This window comes from Notechis scutatus, chromosome Z, assembly GCF_049901735.1.
Source record: "Notechis scutatus isolate UNSWTSFEM ecotype Mainland chromosome Z, rNotScu1.2, whole genome shotgun sequence".
Classification (NCBI taxonomy): Eukaryota; Metazoa; Chordata; class Lepidosauria; order Squamata; family Elapidae; genus Notechis; species Notechis scutatus.
In genome coordinates, this window is record NC_142025.1 from 131,594,076 (window position 1) to 131,612,977 (window position 18,902).

The 18,902-nt window shown below is 37.0% G+C and overlaps 1 long non-coding RNA gene and 2 pseudogenes across 1 annotated transcript in view; 1 reads left to right on the forward strand and 2 right to left on the reverse strand.

Annotated features, from left to right (window-relative positions):
- Positions 1-18,902, forward strand: part of LOC148129296 (uncharacterized) — a 189,073-nt gene that overhangs the window by 120,972 nt on the left and 49,199 nt on the right. The window lies entirely within an intron of this gene.
- LOC148129299 (E3 SUMO-protein ligase KIAA1586 pseudogene) lies at positions 2,433-3,497 on the reverse strand (annotated as a pseudogene).
- LOC148129300 (vomeronasal type-2 receptor 26-like) overlaps positions 15,604-18,902 on the reverse strand; it is a 14,170-nt pseudogene continuing 10,871 nt past the window's right edge.

Genomic DNA, 18,902 nt, shown 5'->3' on the forward strand with positions numbered 1-18,902 from the left:
TGGCCTATCTGTCAGAAAATCCTTTATCCACAAACAAATCTTCTGATTTATACCTAAATTAGACATTTTAAGAAACAACCTGTTGGGTAGAATGGTGTTAAAGGCAGAACTATGATCCACAAATAACAGCCTTGTGTAAGTTCTCTGTTGTTCCAAATGATTCAATACAATATGGACAGCAATAGATGTAGCATCATCAGCTGATCTGTTACTCTTATATGCAAATTGGTGTGGGTCCAAAGTAGATGGAAGACTAGCCTTAATTTAGTTCAACACTATTCTCTCAAAACATTTCATGACAACAGGTGTTAAAGCTACTGGTCTATAATCATTGAGAGATACTACTACTGTCGGCTTAGGGACTGGCACTAGAATGGATGTCTTCAGGCAGGTAGGGATAGAGCACTGTGACAGGGAAAGATTGAAAATATCTTTGAACACTCCAGCTAACTCTGCAGTGCAGTCTCTAACAACTCATCCATGATTCCATCTGGCCCAGCTGCCTTCCGGGTGTTAATATTCTTGAAAGTGCGTCTCACATCAGAAGTCTGCAGTAGAAGTGGTTGTCTATCGATGGTAGATGTTGGTGGTATACTATCAGTGCTAGATGCTGGAATGATGGTCATTCCTGTTTCCACTTCAAAATGGCTGAAGAGTTGATTTAGCTGCTTAGCCAAAGAATCACTGCTGTTAGACAAACTATTTTGTTGCTCTGCCCCCAGTGGTGGGATTCAAATTTCTTAACAACCAGTTCTGTGGGCATGGCCTAATTTGTGGGTGTGGCTTGGGGTGACTGGGGTGGGCATGGCTAGATTGTCATGTGTCTCGGGTGGATGTGGTCAGCTGGCCATGTGACTGGCAAACCAAATATAAGTGGTCCTTGCTTAATCGTTTGGTTTGCCAGTTGCTTAGCAAGTGTTCTAGTTTATGACTGACCTCCACAGAGTTACTTGACCTGTTTTTGGTGTTTTGACAGTGATGCATGCACAGACACAGACATGCACACACATTTATGACCAGTTACAACATCCCACACAGTCTTATGGAGAGGGCAAGGCAAGGCCTGGGCTACTGCAAGGAGCTAGCAGGAGGGCAAGCAATGCCCGGGCAGCTACGAAGATGGCTGGGCGAGCTCCAGGTACTATGAGGAGCTACAGGGAGGTCAAGGCAAGCCCCAGGCAGCTACAAGAAGCTACAAGGAGGGCAAGAAAGGCTTGGGCAGCTACAAAGAGGGCAAGGTGAGGCCCAGGCAGCTACGAGGAAGGCAAGGTGAGGCTCAGGGAGCTATGAGGAGCTATGAGGAGGGCAAGGAGAGACTCAGGCAGCTATGAGGAGGGCTGGGCGAGGCCTCGGGAGCTAAAGGGAGCTACAAGGAGGGCTGCAGAGGGCTGTGCGAGGCCAACTCAACATCACTTCTTTGCCCTAATGACTAAATATTAAAAAAAGATATTCCAAAACAAAAGGTAGTTTATTATGTCATGTCTTTAATGCTTAAATACAAAAGGTACACAAAACTATATTGTTACATTTTAAAATATTAATCAAAAACTATTACATAACAAAATTTTACAAAAAACAATAAACTTATTTAAAATACTGCCAAATTGCTTTTCTATTATCATCCTGAGTTAAAGTTTTCTTGTGTTTAACACGAGCATCATCAGCTGTGTGATGTGCCCGTAACTACTTCTTTACTATAGGAACATGGTCCCATTCTTGAAGAGGTAAGCCAATTAGACTGATGGTCAGGAGGTTTGTAATATTGGAAACTGTAAGGTGACTTCTGCCCTCTGAACATATTATGTTCATCTGCGAGAAGCCCCTTTCTGCCTCTGCTGAACTGACTGCAATAGTTTTAATAATATTTCTAGCCTTTTTAATGCTGCAAGGAATTGTATATTTTTCTGGATCTTTTAATACATTTTCTATGAAATCACGATAATCATTAATATTGATTTCATAGTTGAAAATTTCACCAAATGCAACCAATTGTCCTTCAGTTGCTCTCCATGGAACCACCCTTCTTCAATGTTCCAATAATCTGGCTCCAAATAATTTAGAAATTTTAATTGATCCGTGTCTTTAAATTGGCAGCCTGTTTTTAAATGTTTGCAATCCATCAATCTTTTCTTCAAATTAGTTACAATGCTTTCTATAAGTTTTTCATGAGGAAGTCCCACAAATTGATGATTTTGTATAAAATTTATATTTTTAAAGGTCAACCTTTTTTTCATATGCACCCTTTTCCTCTATAAGCATTTCAAGTGCTCTAATTGATCTTACCACAAGTTTTTCAGACTTTATAATGTTTATCTGTCTCACTTGCAATGCATTAGAAAGAAGAGATATTTCAGTTAGGACATCAATCATCAAGGCCAAATCAGTGAGAAAATATGTGTTTTCAAGACAGGCAGCCATACCAGGAATATTTTTTATTTGGACAGAAAAACCAATGTAGCGCTGAATAAGCACGCCACACAGCTTAAACTACAGGCAGCCCATCTTGGTCCAAAAACTCTACCAATTTTTATAATTTCAATCTCAAGTTGTTCAGAAATTGTGTTAAGTTCAATTAGGTTCTTATTCGATTGATGGAAAATAGAATATATTTTATCAATAAAAATTTGAAAATGATTGATTTGCTTTATTTCCCTAATAGAATCATCTAAAACAAGTTGCAGACGATGGTTTAAACAGTGCCATATTATAATATTGGGTAACTCTTTGGCTATCCTAATGCATACCCCAGATTTTCTCCCAAGCATAACACTGGCTCCATCAGAGCAAAATCCAATTAAAGGTTTCTCCAGATAGTTCCTATGAAACCCAACTTTATTCAAACTTTCTATAACTGATTTCTATAACATATTGTTTCTGCATCTTGTTTATCTAATTCTAATTTTCAAGGAAAATTGTTGGCGAAAAAAATGGATCCTCAACTTTTAAGTTCAGTATAAGAACTGGTTTGGAAGATATCGTTGAGGCTTCATCAATTACCAAACAGATTTTGTGAGTTTTCTCAATAATTTTGCTAAATAAATGTTTCCTGATGTCTTTTGCAATGAAATTTACAATTGCAACTGCAGTTTTATGTGAATGCAACGCTGTTCCCAAACCTAACCATTTGTTATTTGTAATTCAATCAGATCTTCTATATATGAAAAGGGTCTGCATGTTTGTGCCAGACTATACACTGTAGTAAACACTCTACATGTACTACCCAAATATTTCTCAGTCATCCTCTCCAGTCCTTTGCTTACGACATCCTGCTCACATTGCTTCAACTTCTCTGTACAGATGTTGTGAGCCTTAGATGAGAAATGTTCCTTCAATTTCTTTGCGAGGGAAGCTTGTTGTATTTCTTTACTCTTTCCTGATGGTTCAATTTGGAAATTCTTCCATTTCTTAGCTCCATGGACACTTTTTTCTTTGATCAAAATTTCAAAACTTCTGCAATGCTTGCAATCTAATTTTTTTCTGGGAAACCTCCAATCCATCATGTGCAATAAGAAAAACTGGTTCTGGGAATGGAGGAGTGGGCGGAGGAGGGCAGAGCAATCCAGGGGTCCATTTTACTGGTTCTAAGAACTACCGGGAACATTAACAACCAGTTCTATAGAACTGGTTCAAACTGGTAGAATCCCACCCTTGTCTGCCCCATAATTTGTCTCAGACCTTGCCATTCCCGATGAGAGTCTGAGCTCTCAAAATGATGTTCAATCCTCCATCTGTATGTAGCTTTAGTATCCCTGATTCCCATTTTTAATTTAGCTCTTGCCTCACTGTACACTGCACATCATCAGAATGGAAAGTAGCATTTGTAGCTCTTAATAAAAGACACACTTCTCTATGTATCCAGGGCTCATTGTTAGAAACCAGCCATACTTCTCTCATGGTAGTGACAACATCAATGCAGCTTTTAATATAAAACAGTACTGTTGAGGTATAAGTATCAATATTGTCCTCCTCAAACAGTGCCCATTCAATGCTCCTAAAGCAATCTTGAAGTTGCTCAGATGTACCCACTGGCCATACTTGTATTTTTTGAATTGATAGTCTGATTCTGTTGACAAGAGATTTGTATGATGGAATCAAGAAGAAAGATATATGATCTGACTGTCCCAGATGAGGTAAAGGTATAGTCCTCTATCCATGCATACTGTTACTATATATCTGATCCAAGGTGTTTTTCCCTCTAGGGGGACAGTCTATGTACTGATAAAACTTAGGGAGGACAGTCTTTAAATTGGCTTGATTGAAATCACCTGCAGCCACCGGCACTCCATCTGGGTAGGCCTGTTGCTGTTTGTTAATAGCAGTTAACAGGTGACTCATAGCTGTAGTCATATTCGCATCAAGATGTATGTGTGTATGTGTATATGTATATGTATATGTATATGTATATGTATATGTATATGTATATGTATATGTATATGTATATGTATATGTATATGTATGTATATATGTATATATATATATATATATATATATATATATATATATATATATATATATATATATATATATATATATATATATATATATATATATATATATATATATATGTGTTTTCTGAGGTTCTCGCGGGTATTTGTATGTGGATCTTTGGTTATTCGGGTTTTCTCCCGCGTAAGATTCAAAGTATCTAGGCAACGCTTTGGCGAGGTCCCACTCGCCATCTTCAGGCTGGTGCTTTCGGCTTAGTGCCAGTGCAAGCAGTGTGTGACCGGAGCTGCCATCTCTATATATACAAGTGGTGGGGGGATGGTGTGCTGGGCTGGTTGGCTGTGCTGCAGCCTCTTGATTGGTTGATGGAGTTGATGTTGGTATAATGGGCTGTGTACCCAAGCCGTTAAAACACAAGAGGCTAACGACCCAGGAGATGACAGCACAAGATCCAGGATATCTCTACAACAAAAGGCCATTACAGAAGCCTGATGATGGCAGATGAGATTCTGCTGAACGTTGCTACAACTTTAAAGAACAACTACAATGACGTGGGAAAATACTCGAACCAAGCCGAGACACCATACATGTAAGTACCCTGAAAACTTAAGAAAATATATATATATATATATATATATATATATATATATATATATATATATATATATATATATATATATATATATATATATATATATTCTTAAGTTTTCGCGGGTACTCACATGTATGGTGTTCGGCTTGGCTCGGGTATTTTCCCACGTCATTGTAGTTCTTTAAAGTTGTAGCAACGTTTCAGCAGAATCTCATCTGCCATCATCAGGCTTCTGTATTGTGTCCGTCTGTGGGTCAGACTTTTACAGTGGTTTCAGATTTAAATTTGGGGCAGCCTATTGCTGTGCCAGAATGGTTTTTTCTTCATCCTGATTGGTTGGGAGTATTGGTCTGTGTTTATTGGTCTCGGAGTTTGCTGTGTTCTGCTTGATGGGTGTCTCTGATATCTTCTGTCTGTTTTTTGGCTCTTTTTGTATCTTGATTGGCTGGCAGCATTGTGTTACTTATTTGGAGGCCTTTAGTGCAGCTTGGCTTCGGGTAAATGGACGGCTATCATTAGTTAGGAAGCTGGGTTTCATCTGGGTGCCTGGTTGGGGTGTGTTTGAGCTGGAGGTATCAGGGGGGATCTGTTTGTGCCCAGGTGTTTGCCTGGCTTGTGGTGTGGAGATTTTTTTGTTTGTGAGTGCAGGTTTCCAAATGATTGACAGCCTGGTGGAATCATCTCTTCTGTTCATGCTTTCTGGTCTTTTTTCAATCTCTATGACTTCTCTGATGACTCTGTGGCTAGGGTTTTCCATAGTGGCCAGGGTTTTGGTGCCATTGAAGTTGATGCTATGACCTGTAGCTTCCATGTGTTGGACTAGTGAGGAAGTGTGTTCCAGCTTTTTGACTGCATTTTTGTGTTCATCCAGGCGGGTACTTATTCTTCTATTGGTCTGTCCAATGTATGTGGCCAGGCATGATGCACAGGGGACTTCGTATATGCCTTGGTTTTCCAGGTCAATTTTATCTTTGGGGTTGCTAAGGATGGCTGCTATTTTTCTGTCTGTTTTGAAGGCAGTCCTGATGTGATGTCTGTGTAGTACCTTACTAATTTTGTCTGTAGTACCTCTTATGTAGGGCAGGACAGCTGTTCCATAGGTCTGTTCATCTTCTGGGTCTCTATTATGTTTCAGTGTGTTTTTGTGGATCAAGCTGGTGATTTTGCTTTTGTGGAAGCCGTTGGCTGTCAGTACTTTAGTCAGGGTGCATAGTTCAGTCTTAATGTGTGTCTTGTCTGCCAGGCATTTGGTTCTGGTAATTAGTGTTTTAGCCACGGAGTTTATCTGTGCTGGGTGGTGGTGGGATTGGGCGTTGAGGTAGCGGTTGGTGTGTGTTTTCTTCTGGCATATGGTGTGTCCTAGTGTGCCATCTGTTTTTTTGTAGATTAGTACATCTAGGAATGGTAGTTGTTTGTTTGTTTCTGTTTCCATGGTGAACTTGATTTTGGGGTGTGCGCTGTTTAGGTGTGTTAGGAAATTGTTTAGGTTTTCTTGTCCATGGGGCCAAATCACGAATGTGTCATCGATGTATCTTAACCATAGTTTGGGTTTGAGGATGGCATTGGCCAGGGCTCTGGATTCGAATTCTTCCATGAACAGGTTTGCAATGACGGGTGACAGTGGTGATCCCATGGGGGCTCCTTCTATTTGTTTGTATCTTTGTCCTTTGTATATGAAATATGTGTTGGTTAAGCAGTGTTCTGTTAGTTCCATGAGGTGTTTAGCTGGTTGGTATTTATTTTTGATGATTTCAAGGGTCTCTTTTATCGGGACTTGAGTGAATAGGGAAACCACGTCAAAACTTACAAGCAGATCTTCTTGCTCCACGTGTAGATCTTTGATCATTTCCAAGAAGTGGTATGAGTTTTGTACATGTGAAGCTGCTGTTTCAGCATGGGGCTGTAGCTGTTTTGCTAAGTATTTAGCTAGGTTTTGTAGTGGTGCTCCTCTGGAGCTGACTATGGGTCTGAGAGGTATGCCTTCTTTGTGTATTTTTGGGAGGCCGTATAGTTTGGGGCATCTGGAAGATTTTTCTCTTGGGATGATCATCTGTTGGATCTCTTTGCTCATGTGGCTGGTTATAATTTTCTTCTTGGTTAATTTTTCCAGATATGTGGTTGGGTCTGTGTTTATGGGTTTGTATGTGGAGTCTTGGAGTAGGTCTGTCAATTTTGTTTCGTAGTCTTTTCTGTCCATTACTACAGTGGCATTTCCTTTGTCTGCTGGGAGGATGATTATGCTGCTATCTCTTTTCAGGGTTTGTAGTGCTTTAATTTCATTTTTCTGTAAGTTGCTTTTGGGTGGCTTGCTTGTGCATAGGATATTGGTAACTTGGTGTCTTATTTTATCAGCTTCATCTGTATTTAATTTAGTTAGGCTGGATTCTACTGCACATATGATGGATTCTGTGGGGATTTTTTGGGGTGCTATAGCATAATTGAATCCTTTGGTTAGAACATCTGTTTCTGTTTTGGTGAGTTCTCTGTTGGAAACGTTGTGCACTAATTGTTTCAGGTGTTGTTGTGAGTTGTTGGGGGTTTTCTTGTCATGTTCTAATTTCTTTAATTTTTTCAATAAATTTTCCTGTTTGTAGATGCCTTCAGAATCAGCTCTCCAAGTTGTAAGTTGTTTGATCTTGTCCCAAAGTAGAGGGTGGATTTTGCTGCTCAGTTCCAGGTGTAGTGCTAGCAAATCTTTGTTTAACTGATCTAATCGGAATCTCTTACTGTGGAGCTCGTTCCTTAGTAGAGCCATTTCAGTTCTTTTCAGGATACATTTAGTGGCTGCTGTGCTTTGATGAAATGTTAATTTGAAGCAGGTTGGTGTAGTATTGTTGTCTCTGCAGCTGCGTAGGAATTGGATATATATATATATATTAGAGACACCAATCAAGCAGAACACAGCAAACTCCGAGACCAATAAACACAGACCAAGACCCCCAACCAATCAGGATGAAGAAAAAACCATTCTGGCACAGCAATAGGCTGCCCCAAATTCAAATCTGAAACTACTGTAAAAGTCTGACTCACAGACGGACACAATACAGAAGCCTGATGATGGCAGATGAGATTCTGCTGAAACGTTGCTACAACTTTAAAAGAACTACAATGACGTGGGAAAATACCCGAACCAAGCCGAACACCATACATGTAAGTACCATGAAAACTTAAGAAAACATATATATATATATATATATATATATATATATATTGCGGTTATTATTACAATATTAAACTCACGAGGCAAATAAAAGGGGCAGCATTTCACTGCCAAATACTCCAGATCAGGAGAACAGTGAGTGTCCATTATTTTAACATTTGTGCTCCAATTGTTACTTATGTAAACACAAAGTCTCCCTCCTCTGCTCTTCCACAATGTACTGAGCATCCTTGTAATTCGATAGCCTTCCCTGGAATGGTAGGGTCTAGCCATGTCTCTTTAAAGATCATATCACAGCAGTCCCAAATGTTTTTCTGCAGAGAGATAGTAAGTTCCAGCTCATCAATCTTGTTAAAGAGAGATCTAACATTTGAAACAAAAAGATTTGGCAGTGCAAGCTTATGAGAATTTTTACCTAACTTTACATGCAGTCCAGCTCTCCAGTCTTGTTTCTGTTTGCATTTTGTTCATCTCTTCATCTGTTTCCTTTGCTTTCTAACAGGGAGAGTAATCCATGGGGTCAATCTAATCAGCTCAGCTAGAATGTTGTAACTTGAGACTCCTGATTAAAAAATGCAACCTTCTCTGCTTACTCTGCCAATAATTAATAGCGCTTGTCGACTGTAAACTACTTGTGACTGAAAGAGCAGAGCACTCACTAAAAAATACACAAACCATAAATTAATTAAAAGATACCGAACTCTGAAGTGTTGAATTGCTGCATATACAGGCACCACCATCTTGAAAATCGTAATTGTTGTTGTACTTAAATTTTGGTACAAAGGACACTTCTTTGTATTTATTTTTATTTCTTCTGCACTTCTACTTTATTTATTAATTTCTTTTAATAACCTTTATTTAAAAAACTAATCTATTTATAATTCTCATCTAATTTTGCAAAGACTATAATTGGAGTCATACTTCCTTTATGTATACGAATATGGCAAATGTGTTTTATTAAAACAAATTAAACTTCCTATCTAGTTAGATTCTTTATTGTTCATGGGAAATATCTCTCTTAGTCATGCTGGCTATAATGTACATCCTAATCTATAAAATGAGAGAAATAAAGGATGTTTTAGAGGATTTCAAGTGTCACAGAACTCATCACCAGATGTATAGCCACCCTCTAGATCTGTTTGCAGATCTTCAACAAGGAAGATCCATTAAGTCTAAGTAATTGTAATTTTTTTTTCCACCCCAGGAAAATTTTGTGGTTGAATGGCTATAAGAAAGAGAGTCTTCATGTTATAGGCTTCCATCCCCCTTTATTTATAAGCAGCAGATTGATTTTATATTAAAAAGATGTTGACACATTCTAGAAAGAATGCAGAGAAGAGCAACAAAAATTATCAGTGGAATGGAAGCTAAAACACAAAGAACCATTGCAGGAATTAGGTATGTCTAGTTTAATGGAAATAAGAATTTGGGATCATATGACTTCAGTGTTCTAATATCTAAGTAGCTACTACAAAGAAGAGGGGGTCAGCCTAGTCTCCAAAGGACTTGAAGACAGGACAAGAAGCAATGGATGGAATGTATCAAGGGAAGAAACAGCCTAGAACTAAAAAGAACTTTCCTGACAGTTAGAACAATTAATCACTGGAATAACTTGCCTCCAGAAGTTATGGGCGCTCCACTCCAGCACAAGTTTTTAAGAAAAAATTGGACAATTATTTGCCTGAAATAGTATAGGCTTTCCTGCTTGACCTGGGAGTTAGATTATAAAACCTCCAGGGTCCCTTCCACCTCTGTTATTCTGTTATTTCTAATCAAGTTATATCCTTCTACTTGACTTATTCTTTGTACTGGGAGTTAAGTTCATAATTGGGCTACAATTATAAAAACAGTCAAAGTTAAATCAGTCAGTCATAATTTTCAACATATTTTAATGCAAAGCACATAGACTACTGTTTTAGATATTCTTAATTATTATAATTCCATATTCTGAGAACTAAATGATTAAGCTAAACATTTTTAACATGGCCAAAATGAACTGTCAATTTGGCAATCAATTTATCCTCTATTAATATTTTAGAATATCAAGGACTATGTGATTGCTTATTGCCATTTCCATCTCCACATACAAAGAGTTATGTGGGTAAAAAAATAAAATAAAAATCTATGATCTAAAAATAATAATTAAAAATACATTAAAAAGAAAAGAAAAAACAAATAAACTTAAAAAGTAGACTCAACGGACTATTAGGTCTTTTTCTCCCATAGTTTTGTATGTTTCTGTAAAAGTACATTTTCCCACAACCTACTTATAGTTGTGATTCATACTGGCATGTATTAATGAAACACTTGTACCAAGTTAGACCTAAACTATGATATCCTTTTGGATTTCATAATCTTCAATCCTATCTTCTTAATCTTTGGGGGTGGTATCTATCATTATTCATTTATTTATAGTGCCTAGCTGCAAAGTCATGAGTTTTTCCTTTGTCTTTGGTTTCCTAGATATTTTATCTAACAATAAATATCATTTTTCCTTAAGCAGCCTAGGAAATAATCATATACTGGAGCAAACTTTAATTGAACCAATAACTATAAAGTACTCAGATCTTTGGGAATTAGAATGGATTTGCTTCAGGTAATGTTAGCTGGATCCATTATTTGGATACAAGAAATGTATGTGTTTTGGAAAAGGAATCAAGTGTAACTGGTATATTCTGAGAATCAAAGCAAATTGAATTCTACTACTATAGATGCTTTGAGAGGGCATGACTTAGTAGAACAAGGCTGTCATAAGTGATAACAGCAGTCATAAGAGTGATCAGGGGAAGGCCTCAGGCAGTGCTTCAATTTCTAGGTAGTATCTTAAAGACCAAATGCAGAGAGTGCAGGTTGGAGAAAATAAAGATCCTCATTAATGTGACTTTGTATTATTTTGTAAGAATAGAGGGGAAGGTTGAATTGAATCAATGAGCAAATTGAACTCCAGGATTATTTTGTTTTTAACTGTCCCTTTGTATTCAAATCAGGTCTCACAATAATGATGTAGCATTTGGGGGAAAAGATGCAACCCAGTAATCCAGCTGCTGAAGCCAAAATGGAGAAGATCTCCACAGCCACCATGTATTTCCCCTTAGTACTCAAATAGATTGGAACAAATGATATCCAGACACTACAAAAGACCAACATGCTGAAGGTAATAAATTTGGCTTCATTAAAGCTATCCGGTAACTTCCTAGCTAGGAAGGCTACTGTGAAACTGACTGAAGTCAAGAGCCCCAGAAAACTAAGAACAATATAAAACATTGTGGTTGAACCTTCATTACATTCTAGGACAATTTCTTCAGCTATAGAGTGCATGTCAGAATCGGGGAATGGGGGAGAAATTGTCAGCCATGCTGTACAAATGGTAAATTGTGCCAGGAAGCAGAATAGGACAATAGAAAAAGCCAGCCTATTCCCCACCCATTTCCTCATTTTGGAACCAGGCCTGGTGGCCATGAAAGCAAGAACAACAATGATTGTTTTCCCTAATATGCAAGAAAGGGCTACAGAGAATATGATGCCAAAAGCAGCTTGTCGCATGAAACATTTTCCTTGGTCAGGTTGTCCAATGAAGAGCAAACTGCAAAGGAATGAGAGCAGAAGAACAATGAGAAGAATGTAGGTCAGGCTCCTGTTGTTGGCTTTTACAATGGGAGTGTTCCGCTTATTAATGAAAATCCCCAGCACCAAAGCTGTGATGAAAGAAAGGAAGAGACTAACACTGGCCAAGGTGATTCCCAGTGACTCATTATAAGACAGGAAGGTTGTTGTTTTTAAAATACAAAGATTTTGAGCCTTGTTTGGATATTGGTCTCCTGAACATTGAAAGCAGTCCACTGCATCTGGAAAAACAAAACATGGTTAATTTCTAGAAATGCTCAGGTAGCAGGACTGAGAGAGTTAATTATTGGTTTAATTTTTCCCAATTAAGTAATACCTATTTATATTAAATATTCTGTTTGTGGTAACCCTTTCATTTTTAATATTTATATAGCTACGGTATATCATTGGTTCGATCATCACATTAGAAGCCATTTATAGGAAGTTTGGAAATTACCATTTTGAATCACAGTTAAGAAGACTGAATAGTTTTGCACAACACAGCTCTTACCCATCTGGGTTGAAATTTTTCCTTTTGCACATGGAAGATAATCATAACAGCAAAATGGCTTCCCTTCTATTTTCTTCTTCAGGGACCCAGAATTGCAATTGTCATTGCATACAGAAAGAGGTAGAACCTATCAAGAAGTGAAACCAGGATTTATTAAAGCTCAAACGTTTCATAACATTCTATCTGAATGTGGATTTTACTTTTACACAATGAACGTAGGATGTAGGTGTTCGAAAATCTCCTGTTTTAAAACAATTATATTAAATTAATAGAAATATTATGAGGATCATAGTGTTGAACAGGTGGCATTAGTGTTCTTAGATGCCAAAAAGGCTTTTGATAACATGAAATGGGATTTCATCTTGCAGCAAATTAAATATATGGACCTAGGACCAAAATTCTTAAATGTTATATTGGAAATATACGAAAAGCAAGAAGCCAGAATTTTGGTGAATGGGGGGATAACAAACAAATTTCAAATACAAAAAGGAACTAGGCAGGGATGCCGGCTATCACCACTTTTGTTTATTTTGACATTGGAGGTGTTAGCAAGAATAATTAGGAAAGAAACAGAAATTAAATGTTTAAAAATAAAAAAAGAAGAGTTTAAATTACAAGCCTTCATGGATGATTTACTTTTTATTTTAGAAGAACCACAAAACCCAGGACCAAAACTGATAGATAATTTAGAAGAATTTGGAGAATTTGCGGGGCTAAAAATTAACAGGGAGAAAACAAAAATAATTACTAAAAATATGACAAATAAACAAAAGGAAATTTTAGCAGCAAGAATGGGCATCCAAATTGTAGAGAAAGTTAAATATTTGGGGATTATATTTTCAGCGAGATATACAACACTTTAAAAAGATAATTATGATCCACTAATAAAACGAATATCTGAAGATTTGGAAAATGGGATAAATTAAGACTACCCTTCATAGGAAGGATAGCGGCAATAAAGATGAATGTACTACCTAAATTATTATTCCTTTTTCAAAATGCCCCCATAAAATTGGAAAAAAAGTTTTTTGATAATTTGAATAAAATAACAGTGAATTTTATATGGAAAAAGAAAAAACCAAGAGTCAAACTGAAGTTGCTGCAAGATGCTACAGAAAGAGGAAGATTTGGCCTACCTGACTGGGAATTGTATTATAGAGCTGCAATTTTAATGGGTGAAATATTTGATAAACCATAGAAATAAAAGAATATTAATATTAGAAGGTTACAATTTGCAGTCAGGATGGCATACCTTCCTCTGGCAGGATAATTTAAAGGGCTATAACTATGTTCAAAGACATAAAGTTAGACAGATTCTTTTAAATACATGGAATAAAATAAAAAGAAAAATGTATGTAGAAACACCTATTTGGCTATCAACTTTGGAAGCATTGATGCACCCACATTTATTGAGACAAGGAAAAATCATCACCTATGAAGATATACTAAATGGAAAAGGGGAATTACAAATCTAGACAAGATTTGAAGAATCAAGGAATTGATGTGGAATGGTGGGCCTATTTGCGACTCCAATTGAAATATTTAAAGGACAAGAAAGAGTGGGGAATTAGTAGAACTATGACAAAATTAGATGAAATTCTATTAGGAAACGAGGAGAAGATGATAAAAAAAATCTATCAAGTCTTATTGGAATTTAAATTGGAAGAAAAAAAAGAATAGTAAATAATAAAGAAAAACCTTTTAATAAAGAAAAACCTTTTAAAAAGTGAAACCAGGATTTATTAAAACTCAAAAGTTTCTGAACATTCTATCTGAATGTGGGTTTTAGTTTTACACAATGAACTAGAGCTGACATAATACTAGTGTTCCAATATTTGAAGGTTCCAACAAAGACAAGGGGTCAAACTATCTTCCAAAACACCAAAAGGCAAACTACCCAAGGAGACAAACAAAAGGATGCAAACTACTCAAGGAGAAAAACAACCAAGAACTAAAGAGAAATATACTGATATGAGAGTAATCAACCAATGGAACTGTGTGCCTTCAGAAGTTGTGGGTGCTCCATCACTTGAGTCTTTCAAAAAGAGAACAGACAACAATTTATCTGAAATTGTATAGGGTCTTGTGCTTGAGCAGGGGGGTGGATTAGAAGACCTCTTTCCAACTTCATTATTCTATGTACTCTGTTCAATAGATCAACACGTGATGAGTTCAAGTTGACTCGTTCAACTTGTTCAACTAGTTCAAATGGTTGGACTAAAAGACTTCCAAGATACCTTCCAGCTCTATTCTGATTGATTGATTGATTGATTGAATGAATATTTTATGTCAATACTACCTATAATATAGGAATCTCTCCAGACTGTTTGCTTTCCTTGGAAACAGATAGATAAGGTTCCATGGAGCTTAGGAGGATGTGGGTCATTGATTGCTGGTGACTTTTCAATGATTCAAGGTGAATTCCCTGCTTGATTCCTTCTTCCTCCCTGGCTGGGCATTCCCAGTCAGGATAATCAATCACTGGACCAATTAGTCTGACTGTTCCCCAGATACAATGATTAGTAAATGGAAAATCTGGACATGCCATTTAAGAAAAGAGAAAACTAAAGGGAAAATGCTATTTTTGTCGGGGGGGGGGGGATGTTCAGATGAATGAGACTGTTTAATAGACAAATTGAGATATTTCTTATGTTTTGTATTACTTGGTGAATTATATGATAAATAGCTTTAATTACTTTAGCAACTTTCAAATATGTATTTAAACTAGATAAGCTTGAAATGCCAGCAGGAATAGACAGCAGCTATAAATTCTGCTAAAACCATAAAGAGTTAATGAGAATATATCAGTAAATTATTTTGCTATATAGAGATTGAAGTCTTTGTATTTCAAAATCTCTGGTCATAATTTCTTCATCTTTGCAATTTTCAACTTAACAACTTAAAGGATGAGATCCATTCAAATTAATAATTCTGGAAGCAAGAAGGGATGGGGAAGAACACACAGTTTGACATCTGAGGAGGAAATACCTGGTTAAACATAGTAGGCCAGGTGATGTCTTGTGTAGAAATGATGAATAGCTTATCTGGAGAAGTGGCTGGGTTGATCTTTCCAACTTTGAATTTAACAAAGGTCTCATTTGGGAAGGTGACCCAGTTGATAATGTCAAATCCAGTGTCTAAATCCAACTGTTCATTAAAAGAAATTTTCTCTCCTGCAGTGTTATTAAATGACATGGTTCTCAAATAGTGATGTAACTAAAATGAAGCAAAAGTTCGTAATTAAAAAAGAAGGGATGGGAAGGGAGAGAGAGTGTGGGGAGAGGGAGAAAGAAGGAAGGGAGGGAGACCAATTTCAATGGTACTAAATTATGGATATTGTTTTAATACAACTGGGTTAATTAAATGAATTATTGTTCTTACATCCTTCATGTTTCTCCCCTGCCACAGGTGTTCTGAATTTGTTCCAAACAGGCAGATTTTGCTGCATCTTAATTCTTTCCTCCATATTGTTGTATTATTGTTGTACCAATTCACAGTTACAAAGGTTTCTCTAGGTCCCAAAAAGATTTGGAAAATGGAGTAGCAAGAGACTTAAAATCAACACTCCGATATATCCATAATAGTAGGACACAGCACTGCCTTAGAGAGAAGAACAATGGGAAATGTTCATTCAATCTCTTATTACCTGCCATGCTTTTTGGGTCAAAAACATTTCTCTCCCAACTTTTGCTATTGTTCTGTGTTTGGGGGAAAACATGGCTTGTAAAGCATGTGCCACAGCATAAACTGCATTGTAGATGCTGTAACTCTGTCCAGTCATGGTGGTGTCAAAGACAGACTTAGGTAGATTCTCCAACTACTCTCCACCAGTGCATAGCATTCCAGTGTCTTCATCTAACTTATCTTTAGGAAAAGAGCATTCAAATGCCTGTTCCCAGAACACTCTCATTAAATGGTCTTCCACTTCTGAAGTTGGGTTTCTCATCTGAAGGAATTTATTAAATCCAGAAATCTCCTTGGTAGCAACTTCAAAAGATATCACACCATGGAAAATGTTCATACCCCTAGTTTTTTGAAAAGGAAGGGATGTAAACTCCATCTGGGCTGGCATTATCCAAACTTTATCTTTTCTCTCGATGGGTATCTCTTCAAATTCTGTAAAATAGGGCAACATTCTAAAAATGACGGTGACTTGGTTTTCACAATATAGGATAATGACATTGGCAGTGCTCTTCATGATAATAATGTACATTTTACTAAAATCTTTAAATGCTGCTCCAATATCATTAGAAAATGTTTCCTTGGCCATTTCTCCCATGAACTCGAAGCAGACACCGTTTTGGGAAAACAAAGGAACAGCATTTTGAATGAATCTGTCTCCACTCTCATTACGTTGGAGAATCAGCCCAATCCATTTCTACCTAAAATACAACAGCAACTGGAGAATACCCACAATCTGTTGATCACCATCTGGGAAAAAATGATGGAAGAAAGCAGCTTGTATCTGGTCATCTGTCATTGGAGAAGATCCATATATCAGCTAAATGTGGGGGGAAAGGGAGGAGGACATGATTTTCCAAAATGAAGTATTTATTATTTTTGAAAAATCTGTTCTTAATTCATGGTCCTTATTGTAAACATTAATGCAAACATTAATAGATATTTAATCTTGTTCATAAAAATCTGATGTTTAGAAGTACCATAATTGCAAAGTTGAAGACAGCAATGTGTTAATTTGTGACCAAGATGACAGAGATGGCAAAATCGACAGCTTTAATTAAAGGGAACAATTTACTGAGTTTTGTTTCCACCTGGAAACCACTTTTGAATTTACACTTAAAAAGGAAAAAAAAATGAAACTTTGATTTTAGATTTTGATGATTTGATCAATTTTGTTGTTATAGAAATGGTTTGAATTAACTGGAAATGTAAAGAAATGTTGAGGTCGTAGCTTTTTCATATTCTGTACTTATTTATTTATTTATTTATTTATTTATTTATTTGATTTGCCAATTGTTTACAAGATAATAAGTATAAGTGTATACATAGTTGTGAATACATGAAATGGGTACATATAAGAAAAATAAAAGAATAAGAGAAACAATAGGACAGGGACGGTAGGCACGATGGTGCGCTTTATGCACGCCCCCTACAGACCTCTTAGGAAAGGGTGAGGTCAATAGTAGACAGTCTAAGGTTAAAGTTTTTGGGGTTTGGGGAAGAGACTACAGAGTCGGGTAGAGTATTCCAGACATTGACCACTCTATTGCTGAAGTTGTATTTCCTGCAATCAAGTTTGGTGCGGTTTACTTTGAGTTTGTATCTATTGTGTGCTCTTGTGTTGTTATGGTTGAAGCTGAAGTATTCATTGACAGGTAGGACATTGCAATGTATGATTTTATATACCATGCTTAAGTCAGACCGAAGACGGCGTAATTCAAGGTTTTCTAGTTTTAGAATTTCAAGTCTGGTGGCATAAGGTATTCTACAACGAGTAGAAGAGTGGAGAACTCTTCTTGTGAAATATTTCTGGACTTTCTCAATTGTGCTAATATCAGATACGTAATGAGGGTTCCAGACTGATGAACTGTATTCGAGTATTGGTCTAGCAAATGTTTTGTATGCTCTGGTTAGTAGTGTGATATTACCAGAGAAAAAAACTACGTAGGATTAGGTTAACAACTCTTAATGCCTTTTTGGCTATGTAGTTGCAGTGGGCTCTAGCACTTAGATCATTAGAGGTGAATATTCCAAGGTCCTTTACAGAGCTTGGGTCATCAACAAGATCTTGACTATTCAGCTTGTATTTTATTTTCTGATTTTTTTTGCCAATATGTAAGACAGAGCATTTATTTGTTGAGATTTGAAGTTGCCATTTGTTTGACCATTCAGATACATAGTCAAGATCTTTTTGTAGGGTAGCAGTATTGTCTGTGGTATTGAACAGCTTTACATCATCAGCGAAGAGAACGCAATTGCTCTTAATATGATCACAGAGGTCGTTTATGTAGAGTATGAAGAGAGTTGGTCCTAGAACACTCCCCTGGGGGACACCACTATTGACAGGTATTGGATTTGATAGGACGCTCCCGATTTTGACCATTTGTTGTCTGTTTGACAGGAATGCTTCTATCCAGTTATTCAGTTGTCCAGAGATACCATAGGATTTTATTTTTAGGAGTAGTTTGTCGTGTACCACTGAATCAAAGGCTTTACAGAAGTCTATGTAGATTGCATCTATTGCTTTGCCCTGGTCGAGTTGTGTCGTCCATATGTTTTTGCAGTGTAAGAGTTGCAGATTACAGGATAGTTTTTTTCTGAAACCAAATTGTTTATTGGAGAGTAGGTTGTTTGTCTCTAAGTGGAGGATGATGGATTGGTTAATAATTGATTCCATGACTTTACAGGTGACGCAGCATAAGGAGATTGGCCTGTAATTTTCAACTAGGCTTGGGTCTCCCTTTTGAAGATGGGGATGACTGTGGCTTGTGACCATAGGTTAGGCAAGGAGCTGGTCCTGAAAGATTTTTCAAAGATTATGCTTAGAGGTTTGGCTATGGCAGTGGATAGCTTTCTTAAGAAGTAGGCACATATTCCATCCGGTCCAATAGATAGAGATGGTTTTAGAT